Source organism: Rattus rattus, chromosome 14 (genome assembly GCF_011064425.1).
Source record: "Rattus rattus isolate New Zealand chromosome 14, Rrattus_CSIRO_v1, whole genome shotgun sequence".
Classification (NCBI taxonomy): domain Eukaryota; kingdom Metazoa; phylum Chordata; class Mammalia; order Rodentia; family Muridae; genus Rattus; species Rattus rattus.
The window spans coordinates 69,630,700-69,644,110 of NC_046167.1; positions in this window are offsets into that span (position 1 = coordinate 69,630,700).

Sequence of the window (13,411 nt, forward strand, 5' to 3'; positions counted from 1 at the left end):
TTTTATTTTTTTTTAAAGAATACATCCAGAGGCAGTGATCAGGATATAAAGTGAATAGGAAAAAAGAAAAAAGAATATGTCTATTTTTCCCTGCTGCTTAAGTGATTCAATGCTAGGAACTGTGCCTTATGCTTATGTTCTGTGTACATGGTGTTCATAAAGAACATTGTGTGTCTGATGAGTTGTACTACTACCTGATGTAATAGATTAATGTGAGTGAGAAGTCTTTATAGATGAGTCCCTCCAAAATTAAATCTGCTTCTGTATGTTTGGCTCAAGATGAGAAAAATGTTACCTATTGATGCCCACATGGACACAGCACCGAGATCTGGGCGTAAGCCTGCGGGATTAAAAAACACACATACTGGGGTTGCAGATTTAGCTCAGTGGTAGAGCGCTTGCCTAGCAACCACAAGGCCCTGGGTTCGGTCCCCAGCCCCGAGGGGGGAAAAAAAAAAAAACCACACATACTCGGGTCATTCCTATCATAAGAATGCCAAATCTGGAGCCTTATTCATCGAATACATACCCCAAGCTCACGAGGTGGGAAATTCCAGGAAGCACAGTGGGAAAACCTGGCTTAAGGCTTCAGGAACAAAAGAGCAAATACGTGCCCCAAATTTACTGGGGAGAAATCCAGGAAGACTGACCCAAGCCCCCAGGAACAAAGACTGAGAACAAAAGGACAGGAATGAAAGGATTATAGCCCAGGTATATGCTTGGATGTGTCACTACTGGGCCAGGGCATTCCTTAATTAGGAACAATAGACTTCTACATGCATCAGCAGGTCTTCAGCTGGGGTCAAACACTGTAGGGGACCCTGAGGGTCCGACAGTTACCCAGACAATGCATGAGACTATTCAGCCTGTTCCTGCTGCTTACACCAACAATGGCTAATATCTCAGTACTTGGGAGGCTGAGACAGGAGGATCATGAGTTTGAGGTCAGCCTGGGCTACATAGTGAGACTGTGTCTCAAAATACACAAAGTTCCCAAATGAAATTAAAACAAAAATACATTCTCTCTTACGTTGAGAGTCTAAATGCTCAGCTGTGGCCCCTGGGATGCATGTGGCCCAGGATAGCTGTGAATGCAAGCCAACACAAACTCACAAATTTTACAAAACGCTATGAGACCCTGGGAGCTTGTAGGAGCCTTCATGGTCTAGTGCTTGGATGTGAGTCTTGAGGATGGCTGTGTTGTGTCTCCATCTCAAGAGGCTGTGTACACTTGATTAGGAGACTCTCCCGTGTTCAAATACATTGTGACACAGAATTGCATGTTTTGATTTAGAAAGCATTTTATAGGGCTGGAGAGATGACTCAGCGGTTACGAACACTGACCACTCTTCCAGAGGTCCTGAACTCAATTCCCAGCATTCGCATGGTGGCTCACAACCATCTGTGATGGGATCGGATGCCTTCTTCTGGTGTGTCTGAAGACAGCGACTGTATACTCATACATAAAATAGATAAATAAATCTTTTTTAAATAAGGCATTTTAGAGGTGTGATCAGAACCTTTCCTTGAATCATTCCATAGCTAGGAAACGGGGGACAAGTGGTTAAACCACATTAGTTAATAGAAGGCAGCTCTGTGCTCAGCTGGGATCTTCCATATGAAGAAGCACTTGTCTCTTCTCAGCTGTCCTTTTCACATCCACATCCCCCCAACCCCAGTTAAGACAGAAGACCTGTGTCTACTCACGCATCTATCCACTCTCCCTGAAATTAGAACATTTCACTCAGTTCGTTCCATCGGTTTCCTGGGCCGCTATACAATTTAATTATCAGTAGTCATGAGGCACATCTGATCGTGTTTGAGAGGCCCCGTGCTAATGATTGACAGCTCTTGTGAAATTCCCGGGATGGGGAACTGAAGCCTCCTTTGAGGACAATGTAGAACTCATTTCCAGAGCCTGTGTTTGAGGAAGGGAAGGCAGCACACGCCCCAGGCTTTCCTCTGCCCTGTCTCTATCTGGTTGTCTCCTATAACGTGGCACTGGTCAGCCTGCCATCTGGTGTCCTGCTACTCTGGTATTTGTGTCAAATGTCTTGGCATGTCCTGAATTAGCTGTGGCTTCTGACCTATGTAATTAAAGGTCTTGAGCGCTGGTCCCTACCTGACCAGAGGCACGCCACAGATAGACAATCTCTGAAAATTACAACCTTCAGCTGTGCTGGGTTCCTTCGCTGGTGGCAAGGAGTCCATGCAGAAGGCGGCCGTGAGCAGCCCCTGTGAAATCAGCGCTTGCCAATTCTATAGCAAAGGGGATCTCAGTGCTGGACAGGCTACGTATACGGGGTTCCTTCCCCTGCAGCTCATCCTGAGCTCAGACTGGAGAATGTGCAGTGTGAGTCCCAGAGCTCAGGAAAGCACCAGGCTTCCTCTCAGTGTTGTATTATAGAGAACCCAGTCCAGGAACAGCTAGAGGGAAGAGATGCTTCTCTCTGGCCTGTTTTCCTCTGAGAATCCTGATGTGCTCACCACCCTGTGGGTTTTCTGGACCTCCTTGGGAAGGGCTTCTGATGGACACTGAGTCCATCCTTGGTCATGGTGACCAATCAATTCAACCTTTTCCTTCTCTCTGCTCCCCAGAGGTGGGGGTGGAGCAGAAAGTTTTAGCCCTTCAATCTGTGGTTGGATTTTCTGGAAGCTTCTCCCTAGCCTGAGGCTGTCCATGGACCAAATCACCACATGTCTCATTATTATATGAGAGACGCTGTCCCTCAGAAGATTTGAAGGCTCTTAGGAACTATGAGTCAGGAATCAGGGACAAAAGCTAGGACCCTATTTTCTTTTGTGTCCCAGAAGTGAGATCCTGTGACGCCTCCCCTGGGTGAGAACTGATCAATGCAACTCCCTCTATACCCAGGGAGAACCAGGACCTGGCTGCAGGCATACAGGTGACCCCTTGTTTTGTCCCAGGGAAAAGTTTTCCACTGTGGGAAGGACAGATGGGAAAGAAGGTCCTCTCTTCCCAGGCTCTTGAGTTTTGAGTTCAAAGCTCCATTCTTCATAGGTGGTAAAAGACAGCAATCAAATCAGCAAGAGCAAAGATGGAGGGCAGAGCGTCAAATAAGATGTTGTAGTCGTGATTTTTTTACTTCCCCGGGATGTGAAAGGCTACGTAAAATCTCTCAGGGATGCCTAGACTAAATTTGGCTGCAAGCTTTGTCTCCTTTGTCTCCCTTATCTATTTTTCTCCAACCAATAAGCATTTATTAGGCACCAACTGTCTACCACTCCCTGGCGACTCTGAAGTAAGCATCCAGCAGGGATCTCTCATGTGGCTTGCTCCGTGCAGAAGGGAGGTAGAAGGTTCACGGTGCACACTCGGGGATACTCATCGTTGCTTCTCAGTGGTAGGTGACTTGGGGTGCTTATTTCCCCGATCTTTTGTGTGATATTTAAGAAGAAAAGTTGAACCATCTGGATTGATCAGGAAGGACGAATTCTTGGTTTTCTGGCACTTACCCCAGCATCGTGAAGGGGACATCGTCCTAGAAAATGAATTCTATTTACAAAATAATGAAAAAACCGACACCATTGAACCACCTGTCAGCCCTTACCCCGAGTCTACCCTTTGAACCTTTTAATTACACAAATCAATAACTTTGCTAATTTGCTTAAATTGGTTCATCTGTTCTCTGCCCACCTCTGTGTATGTGTGTGTATGTCTGTGTGTCTATATGTCTGTGTGTTTATGTGTGTGTCTATATGTCTGTGTGTATGTATATGTCTCTCTGTGTGTGTATGTCTGTGTGTGTTTATGTGTGTGTCTATATGTCTATGTGTATGTATATGTCTCTGTGTGTGTCTATATGTCTGTGTTTGTGTGTATGTATATGTCTGTGTGTGTATCTATATGTCTGTGTATGTCTATATGTCTATGTGTATGTATATGTCTGTGTATGTGTATGTGTATGTGTAGTGTGTGTGTCTGTGTGTGTATATGTCTCTGTGTGTTTATATGTCCATGTGTGTCTGTATGCCTGTGAGCGTGTGTGTGTGTGTGTGTGTGTGTGTGTGTGTGTGTGTGTGTGTATTATGGAACGCTGTTCCTCAGAAATTATTCTTGTCTTTTTGAGAAAGGGATTTGGGGCTCTTCAGGACCTGGGCCCATTGACTGGTCTAGGCTGGCTATCCTGAAAGCCCCAGGAGTCTCCTTGTCTGTATGCCCTCAGCACTGGGATTGCAAGCCTGTGCCACCGTACTTAGATGCTGGAGCTCTGGGGTGCCATGTCCCCCTGTTTACAAGGCAGTCACTGATAGAACTCCTTCCCAGTCTCAGTTCGTCTGTCCTTAGTGACATCATGCCAACTGACTCATTTAGAATGGTGACAGATGGAAAGACCAACCTAGGGGATATCGAACAAAGTGCAAACAAGCCCATGCATGGGGGGATGATCATGGGACTTTCATGTATGGTTGGAGGGTGGAGCCGGAGGGAGGGAGGCAGGGAGGGGCGGCTGCAAGACAGTGACCCATGCTGCCTGCCATCTTGTCCAAGGCAGGGGAACTTTATCCAGGAGAGTTGGACACACTTTGGTTGCCTCCCAGGCAGGAAGGCGGGGCTGGGAGTTTAGAGAGGGATGAGGCCGCAGAGATGATTATCAGGCTGTTCTGGCAAATCAAAGGTTCTTAAACAACTGGTCTCAGACTTCCTGCCCATGAAAAAAATTATTGAGGACTCCAAAGAGCTTTGAAAATATAGACAATAAAACAGAATTTAAGACATTGTCTAATTCCCTTAGAATGACGTTAGATGATCCATTAGTGTGAGAGGGGGAGGTGTTTGACATTTTTGTAAAACTCTTTAAAGTCTAACTCTTCCAAAGCCACACGGTACGCTTTGCTCGGCTGTGAGAGGTTTTGGTTGCAGTATATGAAGACATCCAGACCTACCCGGATAGGCAGCTGGGGTCGGGGAGGTGTGACCTGAGTCACCAGGGTCCCAGAACTTAACAATGGGATTTATTTAGCCCCCTACCCTCACTAGGTCTGATAAACAGACAAGTAACAGTACAATAGAAAACAGAGATTTAGTCAATGTGGCTGCGATGGGACAGGGAACAAATACAGAGGTGCTGAGGGCCCAGAGTTCATCTTCGGAGTCCCGACAGGAAGTTTAGGTTTGAACAGAGGAAAGACTGTATACGCAGCCTTGGTCAAGTGTGGTTCTGCATATCACTGACCCACACTGTCATGGCTCCAGTCTCTCTCTTTCCTATAGGCTGTCTGACAAGTCCTACCAAATCCCCTCGCGGAAGAGCAACTCCCCCAGCAGTTGGCAGGATGGGGAGGGAGGCGCTGCAAAATGGTGACCCCTGCCGGCAGCCATCTTGGCCAGGGCTGGGGGCGGGGCAGTGGGACTTTATTCAGGGTCCGCCTTTTCGGGGGTGGGGGAATTCCAACTTCGTGGGAACCATTGTTTCATTAGTTTGATAGTCAGAGGGAGGATCACAAGTGTCTCCCTTCACCTTCACTCCTGACAAAATGGAGGCAGAGGAACACCTTCAGAGTCTTTTCAGGTAATTAGTAGCTTTTGGTCCCACCCCACATCTGACAGGCAGGAGTTTCTTCAAGGTTAATTCAAAGAGGAATCTGAAAGCGTGTGAATGAACTTACATTTTGTTTTATTTAGAGCCATCATCTCTTCCACACTGTATGGCATGGTTTTGACCTTTTAGATACCTTGAAAGTATCCTGGAGATCCCCTGAGTCTTCGGACTGCCCCATTAGCTGTTATAAATCAAAGAGGCTTGGCAGGAACCCTAAGGAGGACAACGAAAGTGGCCTATTTTCGTCGTTTGGATGCTGTGCTCTCTCAAAAAAAAAAAAAAAAAAATGAAGGGAGAGATGGGATTATGTCTCTGTTTTGTGTCTCGGGTAGTGCCAGCTTTGGATGGATCCGACCATCACCAATGCGTTTCAGACGGTAGCCTCCAAAGGTTTGTGGGAAGGTTTTTCAGAAAGGAAGGAAGCAAGGAAGGAAGGAGAAACAAAAAGCCTGCCTTAAGAGAGAGAGAGAGAAAAAAAAACCTCATTACAGAAAAATCACCTTCAAAGAGAGAGAAAGGTTCACAGCAAGGAAAATGCAAACCCAGCACAGTAAGCACATTTTCATGTCTTTGTTGAGAGGCCTGACGAGGTGGGGCACATAAGAAACACAGGACTGGGGACATGATCAGAACAGAAATGAAGGCTTGGAGCCAAGAAACATGTGCGTGTGCGAGAGAGAGAGGGAGAGAGGGAAAGAGAGAGAGACAGATGGAGAGACAGAGAGAGAGAGAGAGAGAGAGAGAGAGAGAGACAGAGGGAAGGAGGGGGAGGAGGGAGGAGAGAGAGAGAGAGAGAGAGAGAGAGAGAGAGAGAGAGAGAGAGAGAGAGAGATTGCACAAGGGTGCGGCTGCATTCCCCAGAATGGCAGGGCTTCTCAAGAGCTGGGCACAGGACTGGGATCTCCTAGGAAGTTCCCTTATCCCCTTCTGGGAACCGGGGTTGAATCATGTGTGTGACCTGGAACCGAAACTTGCTACAGTAGATGGAGTGCTATCCATTGAACTTGACCTGCTAATAACGCTGCCAGGCTGATTTAGCCTGATGGTTCTGGAGAGGGGAGCAGCTTTTTACAAGAGTGCAGTGAAAGCTGCTCTGAGAGGAAGCAGCTCCAGACACAGGCCTTCCTTCCCCAACTGACACCTCACCCAGGCTTTGACTCTTGACCAGGGGCTCAGCTCCAGTCTCTATCTGGAACTTTGCCTGTGTTCGTGAGGGTCTTTTCCCCATTGTGGACCCTGTACTCACCCTTAAAATTGTTTTTACATTTGTGCGTTTGTGTGTTCTATGTGTCCATGTGTTTGTGTGTGCTTGCCTGTGTACATGCATGTAGAAACCAGAAGGGATGATAGATGTCTTCCTTGATTTCTTTTTGAGACAGGGTCTCTCCCTGCAGTTTACCAGGCTGGCAAGACTGGCTGGCCAGCAAGACTGGGCTCCACATGACTTAGCCTCCCGAGTGCTAAGATTACAGGCCCATGCTACTGTGCCCAGCTTTTTTGTAGGGTTTCTGGGTATCTGAATCCAGTTCCTCAGGCTGGCACAGCAGATGCTCTGCTAACTGAACCATCTCCCCAAGCCCGTCTTTGGTGTCTTGTGACAGAATGGCTTGAGCTATGAATAGGAAGGTGCCCAGGCCTCAGGGTGAGGTTTGTTAAGACATTCTAGCTTTTTGCTTTGGGTGTTACAAGTTCCCCTCTTGGGAACTAACCAAAGACCCCTGGATACGGGAAGACTAAGTATGTAAGTGCAAAGTCCGAGTTGCCCGTAAGTGAGATGGGGTTGGGCAGGTCCCAGCCCCACCCAGTTTTGCCCACCTCAGGTTGCTATCTCATGTGTGGGAATTTTCACTGCAAAGACAACCAAGAAATTACTTCTCTTCCGTGTGCCTGCTTTCATGATTTATGTGGTTTTTTTTCTATGTTTTACGCTCCCAGAAAAGACAGCAACATCTTACATACTAAGGCAGTAAGGGTGGGAATCGTAGTTATGCAGGCTTTATCGGAATGAATTAGAGTGGGGCGTGTTTAGTACTACACTGCAGATCATGCCCCAGAGAAACCATCAGAAAGTTAAGTGCTCTCAGCGTGCAGATGTCCAAGGACAAAACCAGATGCCCGGAGGTTAAGAGCACTCGTGGCTCTTACAGAGGGAGCTGAGTTTGGAACCCCGCACCCATGCTAGATGGCTCCCAGCTGCCTAGAACTCCAGGGGATCCAATGCCCTCTTCTAGCCTCTGAGGACACACAGACACACGCAGACATTCATCTCTCTCTCTCTCTCTCTCTCTCTCTCTCTCTCTCTCTCTCTCTCTCTCTCATATTCTTTCTCTGTCTGTCTCATCACTTTTCAGGACAAAATTTACAACAAATTCTTTTCAGGACTCTTACTGTCATTCACCTGTGTTTTCTGACATAGGGCAGCCTCATCCTGCAGACCAGCCAGAGGGCTCCCAAGGGGTGTGCAGATGAGAATGGGAAACAGCATAAAAGGACCAAGTCTGATTGGTCAGCATCAAAATCCGTTATTACTGCTGTTGTTTTATGTTTTGACTAGGGCTGAAGCAGATGCCTCCCTTTGGACTCTGCCTCAGGGCACCTGGAATCTTCCATTTTCTGCCTGGGATCTATCAACTCCCTTACAGTTTACCACTCAGTGCAATTGTCCCCAAATTAGCTTGCTCTAACCTGGGCTACGGCATGGCTTTTACTAAACACAGACTCTTCTGGTGTTTTGTTTAACAGCTGCCTGTCAGTTTCTGGGGGAAAAAAATTCTTTTCAAAATACACATTGGGTTTCTGTCAGCTCTGCGATGATCCCAAGGGGATTGAAGTGAACTTTGGAGATGCTCCGTGGAATCTTGGAAGAGTTGAGAGGATTGATTGTCGAGATTTCTATTTCTGACCCCTACTCTGATCAGCCTCTCCCGGCAGAGGGCTAGTAGAGCTTCGTGGGAGAGAAAAAGCCAGTGCTGGTCTAGGGACATGACCCAGCCAGTAACATGCTTGCCTTGCAAGCCTGAGGACCTGAGTTCAAGGCCCAAAACCCACACTAAAAGTAAATAAAATACAAACAAATATGGGTGTGTAACTCCAGAGCTTGGGAGACAGACAAGCAGATCCCGGGGCTCCCTGGTTGGCTAGTCTAGCCTCCTTGATAAGTAACTCCAGGCCAACGAGAAACCCTGCCTCAAAAACAAAGATAGACTATCGAATACTGACACCCAAGGCTTCCTCCGACTTTCACACATCTGTGCGAGCGCCACCCCCCATTTCTCTGAAGAGGAGGAGTCAGTCATGAAAAGAAACCTAAAAGCCAGAGACAGACTCCAGCTAACTTTTATTTCTCTACGCCACTGCTTCTTCTTCTCTTAAAAAAAAAAAAAAGATTTCTTTATTTTATTTGTATGAGTCCACTGTAGCTAGTGTGTCTGACACACCAGAAGGGGGCATCGGATCCCATTACAGATGGTTGTGAGCCACCATGTGGTTGCTGGGAATTGAGTTCAGGTCCTCTGGAAGAGCAGTCAGTGCTCTTAACCACTGAGCCATCTCTCTAGCCCCTGTACCAGAGGACTTCTTCACCCATGGGTCACAACCTCTTTGGGGGTTGAACAACCCTCTCACAGGGCTCTCCCAAGACCATCGGGAAAATACGGATATTTACATTATGATTCACAACAGTATCAAAATCATAGTTAGGAAGTAGCGATGGAAATAATTTTATGATGGTGGTGGGGTGGTCACCACAACACGAGGAACTCTGTTAAAGGGCCGAAGCCCAGGAAGGTTGAGATCCACTGCTCTACACTAATTGCTATAGCCTAGAAAGCTCAACAGCAGGAAGCAATCACACTTCGGCGAGCGATGCTACATTCAAGACCCAGCACGCAGCGCATGGCTAGTGTGTGCTACAAAGTGTGAGTGCTCAGATGACCTGTGACCCCCTGGCCTTTAACTTTTTTACTTGGTCGTGGTGGTACTGGGGTTTGAAACTACACTTTTTGCATTCCACCGAGCAGGGTTGAGCTGAACACTCCCGACTTGGAGTCTATCCCAAGGATACAGGGAAGGTTCGTGATGGGTCTGCAACCTCTGAAGGGTCAACTAGGAGTGGACCTACAGCTGAGCTCACTTAGGACTGCTGAGGCCTCTGGTATTAGGTGATTATTATCTGGATATATCAGCTCACTGGTACACCAGACGCCCCACCTGCCATGCTGTATTAGAGCTAGCCACTAGGTGCAGTCTGTACTGAGAAGCAGAGGATCACACAAGTGCCTGGGTGCCCAGACCAAGCACTTGCTACTTTTCCAGAGGACCCAGGTTCAGTACTCTGCTGTGGTGGCTTGAATAAAAAGCCTATTAGATCCCTATAGGTCCCTATTAGGGAGTGGCACTGTTAGGAAGTTTGGCCTTGTTGGAGTAGGTGAGGCTTTGTTAGAGGAAGAGCTAAGGGACGGGCTTTGAGGTTCCAGAAACTCAAGCCAGGCCCAGGAGTTCACAGTCTCCTATTCAGATGTAGAACTCTCAGCCCCTTCTCCAACACCACATCTACCTACATGCCACCATGCTTCCCACCATGACACTAATGGACTAAACCTCTGAACTATATGCCAGCCCCAGTTAAATGATTTTTGTAAGAGTTACGTCTCTTCACGGCAGTGGAAACCCCAAAGATACCAGCACACTCATGGTGACTCACAGATGTCCAGTTCCAGGGAATCTGATGATCTCTTTTGGTCTCTACAGACACCAGGAACACACACAGTACACAGACATACAAGTAGGAAAAACACTCATTTACATTCATGCATTCATACATAAATAATTTAAAAGGTGATTAAAATTAGGCACAAAGTATATATTGGAATGTTGAAATGTTACCAGCCTAATATGCAAAAACAGGAATAATTCAAGAATTTTGCAGTTGATACACTGTAGCAGAATCTGTTAATGAAAGTGGGGGTGGGGCGTAGCACTGTCACCAGGGTTATCATTACTCTCTGAAGCAGACATTCCCAATGAGTTCTGCTTGGGACCTCCACGAAGCACAGAATTCAAGAAATGACTGGATATCTCACAACAGCATCTCTGACTTACATCTCAGCCTAACATTTTGTCAGAAAGGCAAGAACAGCTTTCTGTCATTTTTAATGTTTGTTGAGGTTTCGTGGATTCGATGGCCTGAAGAGGTTTTGCTGTTGTTATCAACATTGTTTGCTGTTCATAAGTGATCCTCAGAACAAGGACAGTTTCTAAAATATTGATTGATTTTATGATAAAGAAATAAACTAGTCACTGGGACAGGGTCTGTGTTAAGAGGTTCCACTAGTCGTGGGTGGTCTGTCCAGGGTGGTTTTTGACGGTCTTGTCTGGTTTCCTCTGTTCATCCTCCAGCAATTGTGGTTTTATTTCAGGGATCAAGTGAGAGGGATTTCCCATCACAAAGCAGAGACATGGAGATGGAGCGAATTGGGCTACGAGTTTTCTGCAGTCTAAAGGGAGTCTGCTACTGGGCAGCACCCACAGAGAGAGGTGGCTCTCTTCTGGGGGCTCCCAAGATGGTATGCCACGCTTGGTGGGAAGTTGGACAGATGGATGTTCCCGTTGTGCTCCAAGTGTGTAGGGTTGGTAACTGATTTCCTTCCCAGCCTTCCTGCGGGGGAGACTGACTTGATATTGAGCTCACTGTGGTGTGGGCAGGCATCCAAGTGGAACTTCACGGTTCCTGTGCAGGTATTAGCTTGTGCATGGCTTAAAAGGGAAGACCGTGAAAGATCTGTGTCTCTGATAACTGTGCCCAGTCATCGTAGAAACCACTTTTGACTATGTGGTCAGGAGCACTGGGACTTCCCAGCATCTCCAGCCTACAAATCGACCTCTCACCGAGATACTTAACCACCGCTATGCAAGGGGAGAGCATTCCCCCTCCCCCTGTGCTATTTCCAGGTCCTGCAGATTCCAAACCCTCTTTCCTCTCTCTCTTCCCTTCTCTCTCTCCTTCCCTTCTTCCCTCCCTTGTTTCTTCTTACTTCTCTTCCTCCTTGTTTGTTTATTCATTTATTCATTTATTTATTGTCCCAAATGTCCCAGATAGGCTGCAGCCCCAGGGATGAGCTTGAACTTCTGAACTTCTGACCCTCCTGCCTCTGCCTCCCTCTCCCCTCCCGAGTGCTGGAATTACAGATGTGTGCACCACGCCTGGCTTATGTAGGACTGAGGGCTGAATCCAGGCATTCACTCCACCTTCTTGTGTGTGAGTCACTGGGTTGATCTGTATCTGAGGCTGGTCTGGAGCTTGCTCTATAGCCCTCACTGACCTCAAACTTACAATCCTCCTGCCACCACCTCCCAAGTGCTGGGATTACAGATGTGTGCCACCATACCGGCCCAAATGTCTTTCCTTAACGTCTGTTCATTTTGATGGGCAGGTAACAGTTGCATGTGTTTGGGGTCCAGTGGGATGCTTTGACTCACACTTCCATGGGGCAACGCTATAACGCGTGCATCTGAACCGCAGGACGACTTCTTTGCTTTAGAAGGGGTAGCAGTCTTATCTGCTCTGAGCAGGATGAGTTCAAAGTGACCCTGTCAGAACAGAACTCCTTCATTTGCCAGCTGAAGAGTCTCACTTCCTGTCTTGTCTGACCGGAGAGGAGGGAGTTTGTTTTCCAGCTGAGCACACTTTTAAAGGGACTTTGAAGACGTTAATCACACCAGGCACCAGCCAGTCACTGCTGCCTGGGGGCGCCACAAGGACTCTCCAGACTTGTGTCTGGTGACTTACAGCCTTATCTCTTTCTGAAGCATCACCCCGGCTTCTCTTCCAGAGCCCTGCCCTTATCTCGTGCTACCTCCATCATGTAAATGCCATATTCCAGTTCTAATCATTGCTTTAGGAGGAGCCGCTGAGAGCAGTGGACCACGCGATGCACGGGGCTCATCAGTTTCACAGCCGTCCTGCCTTGGAAGGGGACAGTGGTGGTTCATGAAGGCACACTGGACACAGATGGGGTGTAAGGGACACACTTGTGTCCCTCCCAAAACCATGCATCAGTGTCCCATCAGGACAGGGGACAAAGCCTTTAAGGAGATGCCACGCTTTGTGTATGAAATGCCCTACCATTTAAATATGTGTTGTCCTGTTGGTGGCGCTGTTCAGGGATGCAATGGATTCTTAGGAGGTGGGGCCTGCTAGAGGAAGTCTGCCAGTGGGTGAAATTTCATTGGCTGGCCTCCTTGGCTGCTCCTCCTCCCTGCTTCCTGGTCTCGCTGCCTCTGTGATGAACTCTACCCTTGGTATCATAAGGCAAAACCAGTCCTTTCTCCCTGAAGTCGCCTATCAGGCTATTTTATCACAGCCACACAGAAAAAAGTATTACAAAAGGCAAGTAAGGTAAAGTGAAGTTATCATTATCGGGGGTGTCCTCAGGAGAAGAGAGGGCAAGCAAAGATGGAAGGCATCAGCCAGGCAGAAAGACTCCACAAAACCAGTTCTCAGACTTCCTTCCCTTCTCCAGAACCATTTGAGAGCAATCTCTTCTTTTTAACATGCCCAGCCTGGAATGCCTTGTCACTGAGACCAAAGGAACTCCCAGGGCGGGTTCCAGGGATGCAACTGTGGGCCTTTAGGTAGTAGTGGACATTTAACTAAGTTCCTTTATTTGTGTCTGTACTAAAAGCACAAGCAGGGAAAAACAAAACAAAACAGAAACCACTCTCTTTAACTTATGGTCTGGTGGGAGGACAGATAAACCCATAAATAATTATGATCATCTCAAATAAAATCTGCGTACGACAACAAAAACAAGCTACAGCCTCTTGTGGGGTCGGAGTCTTCTGGTTTT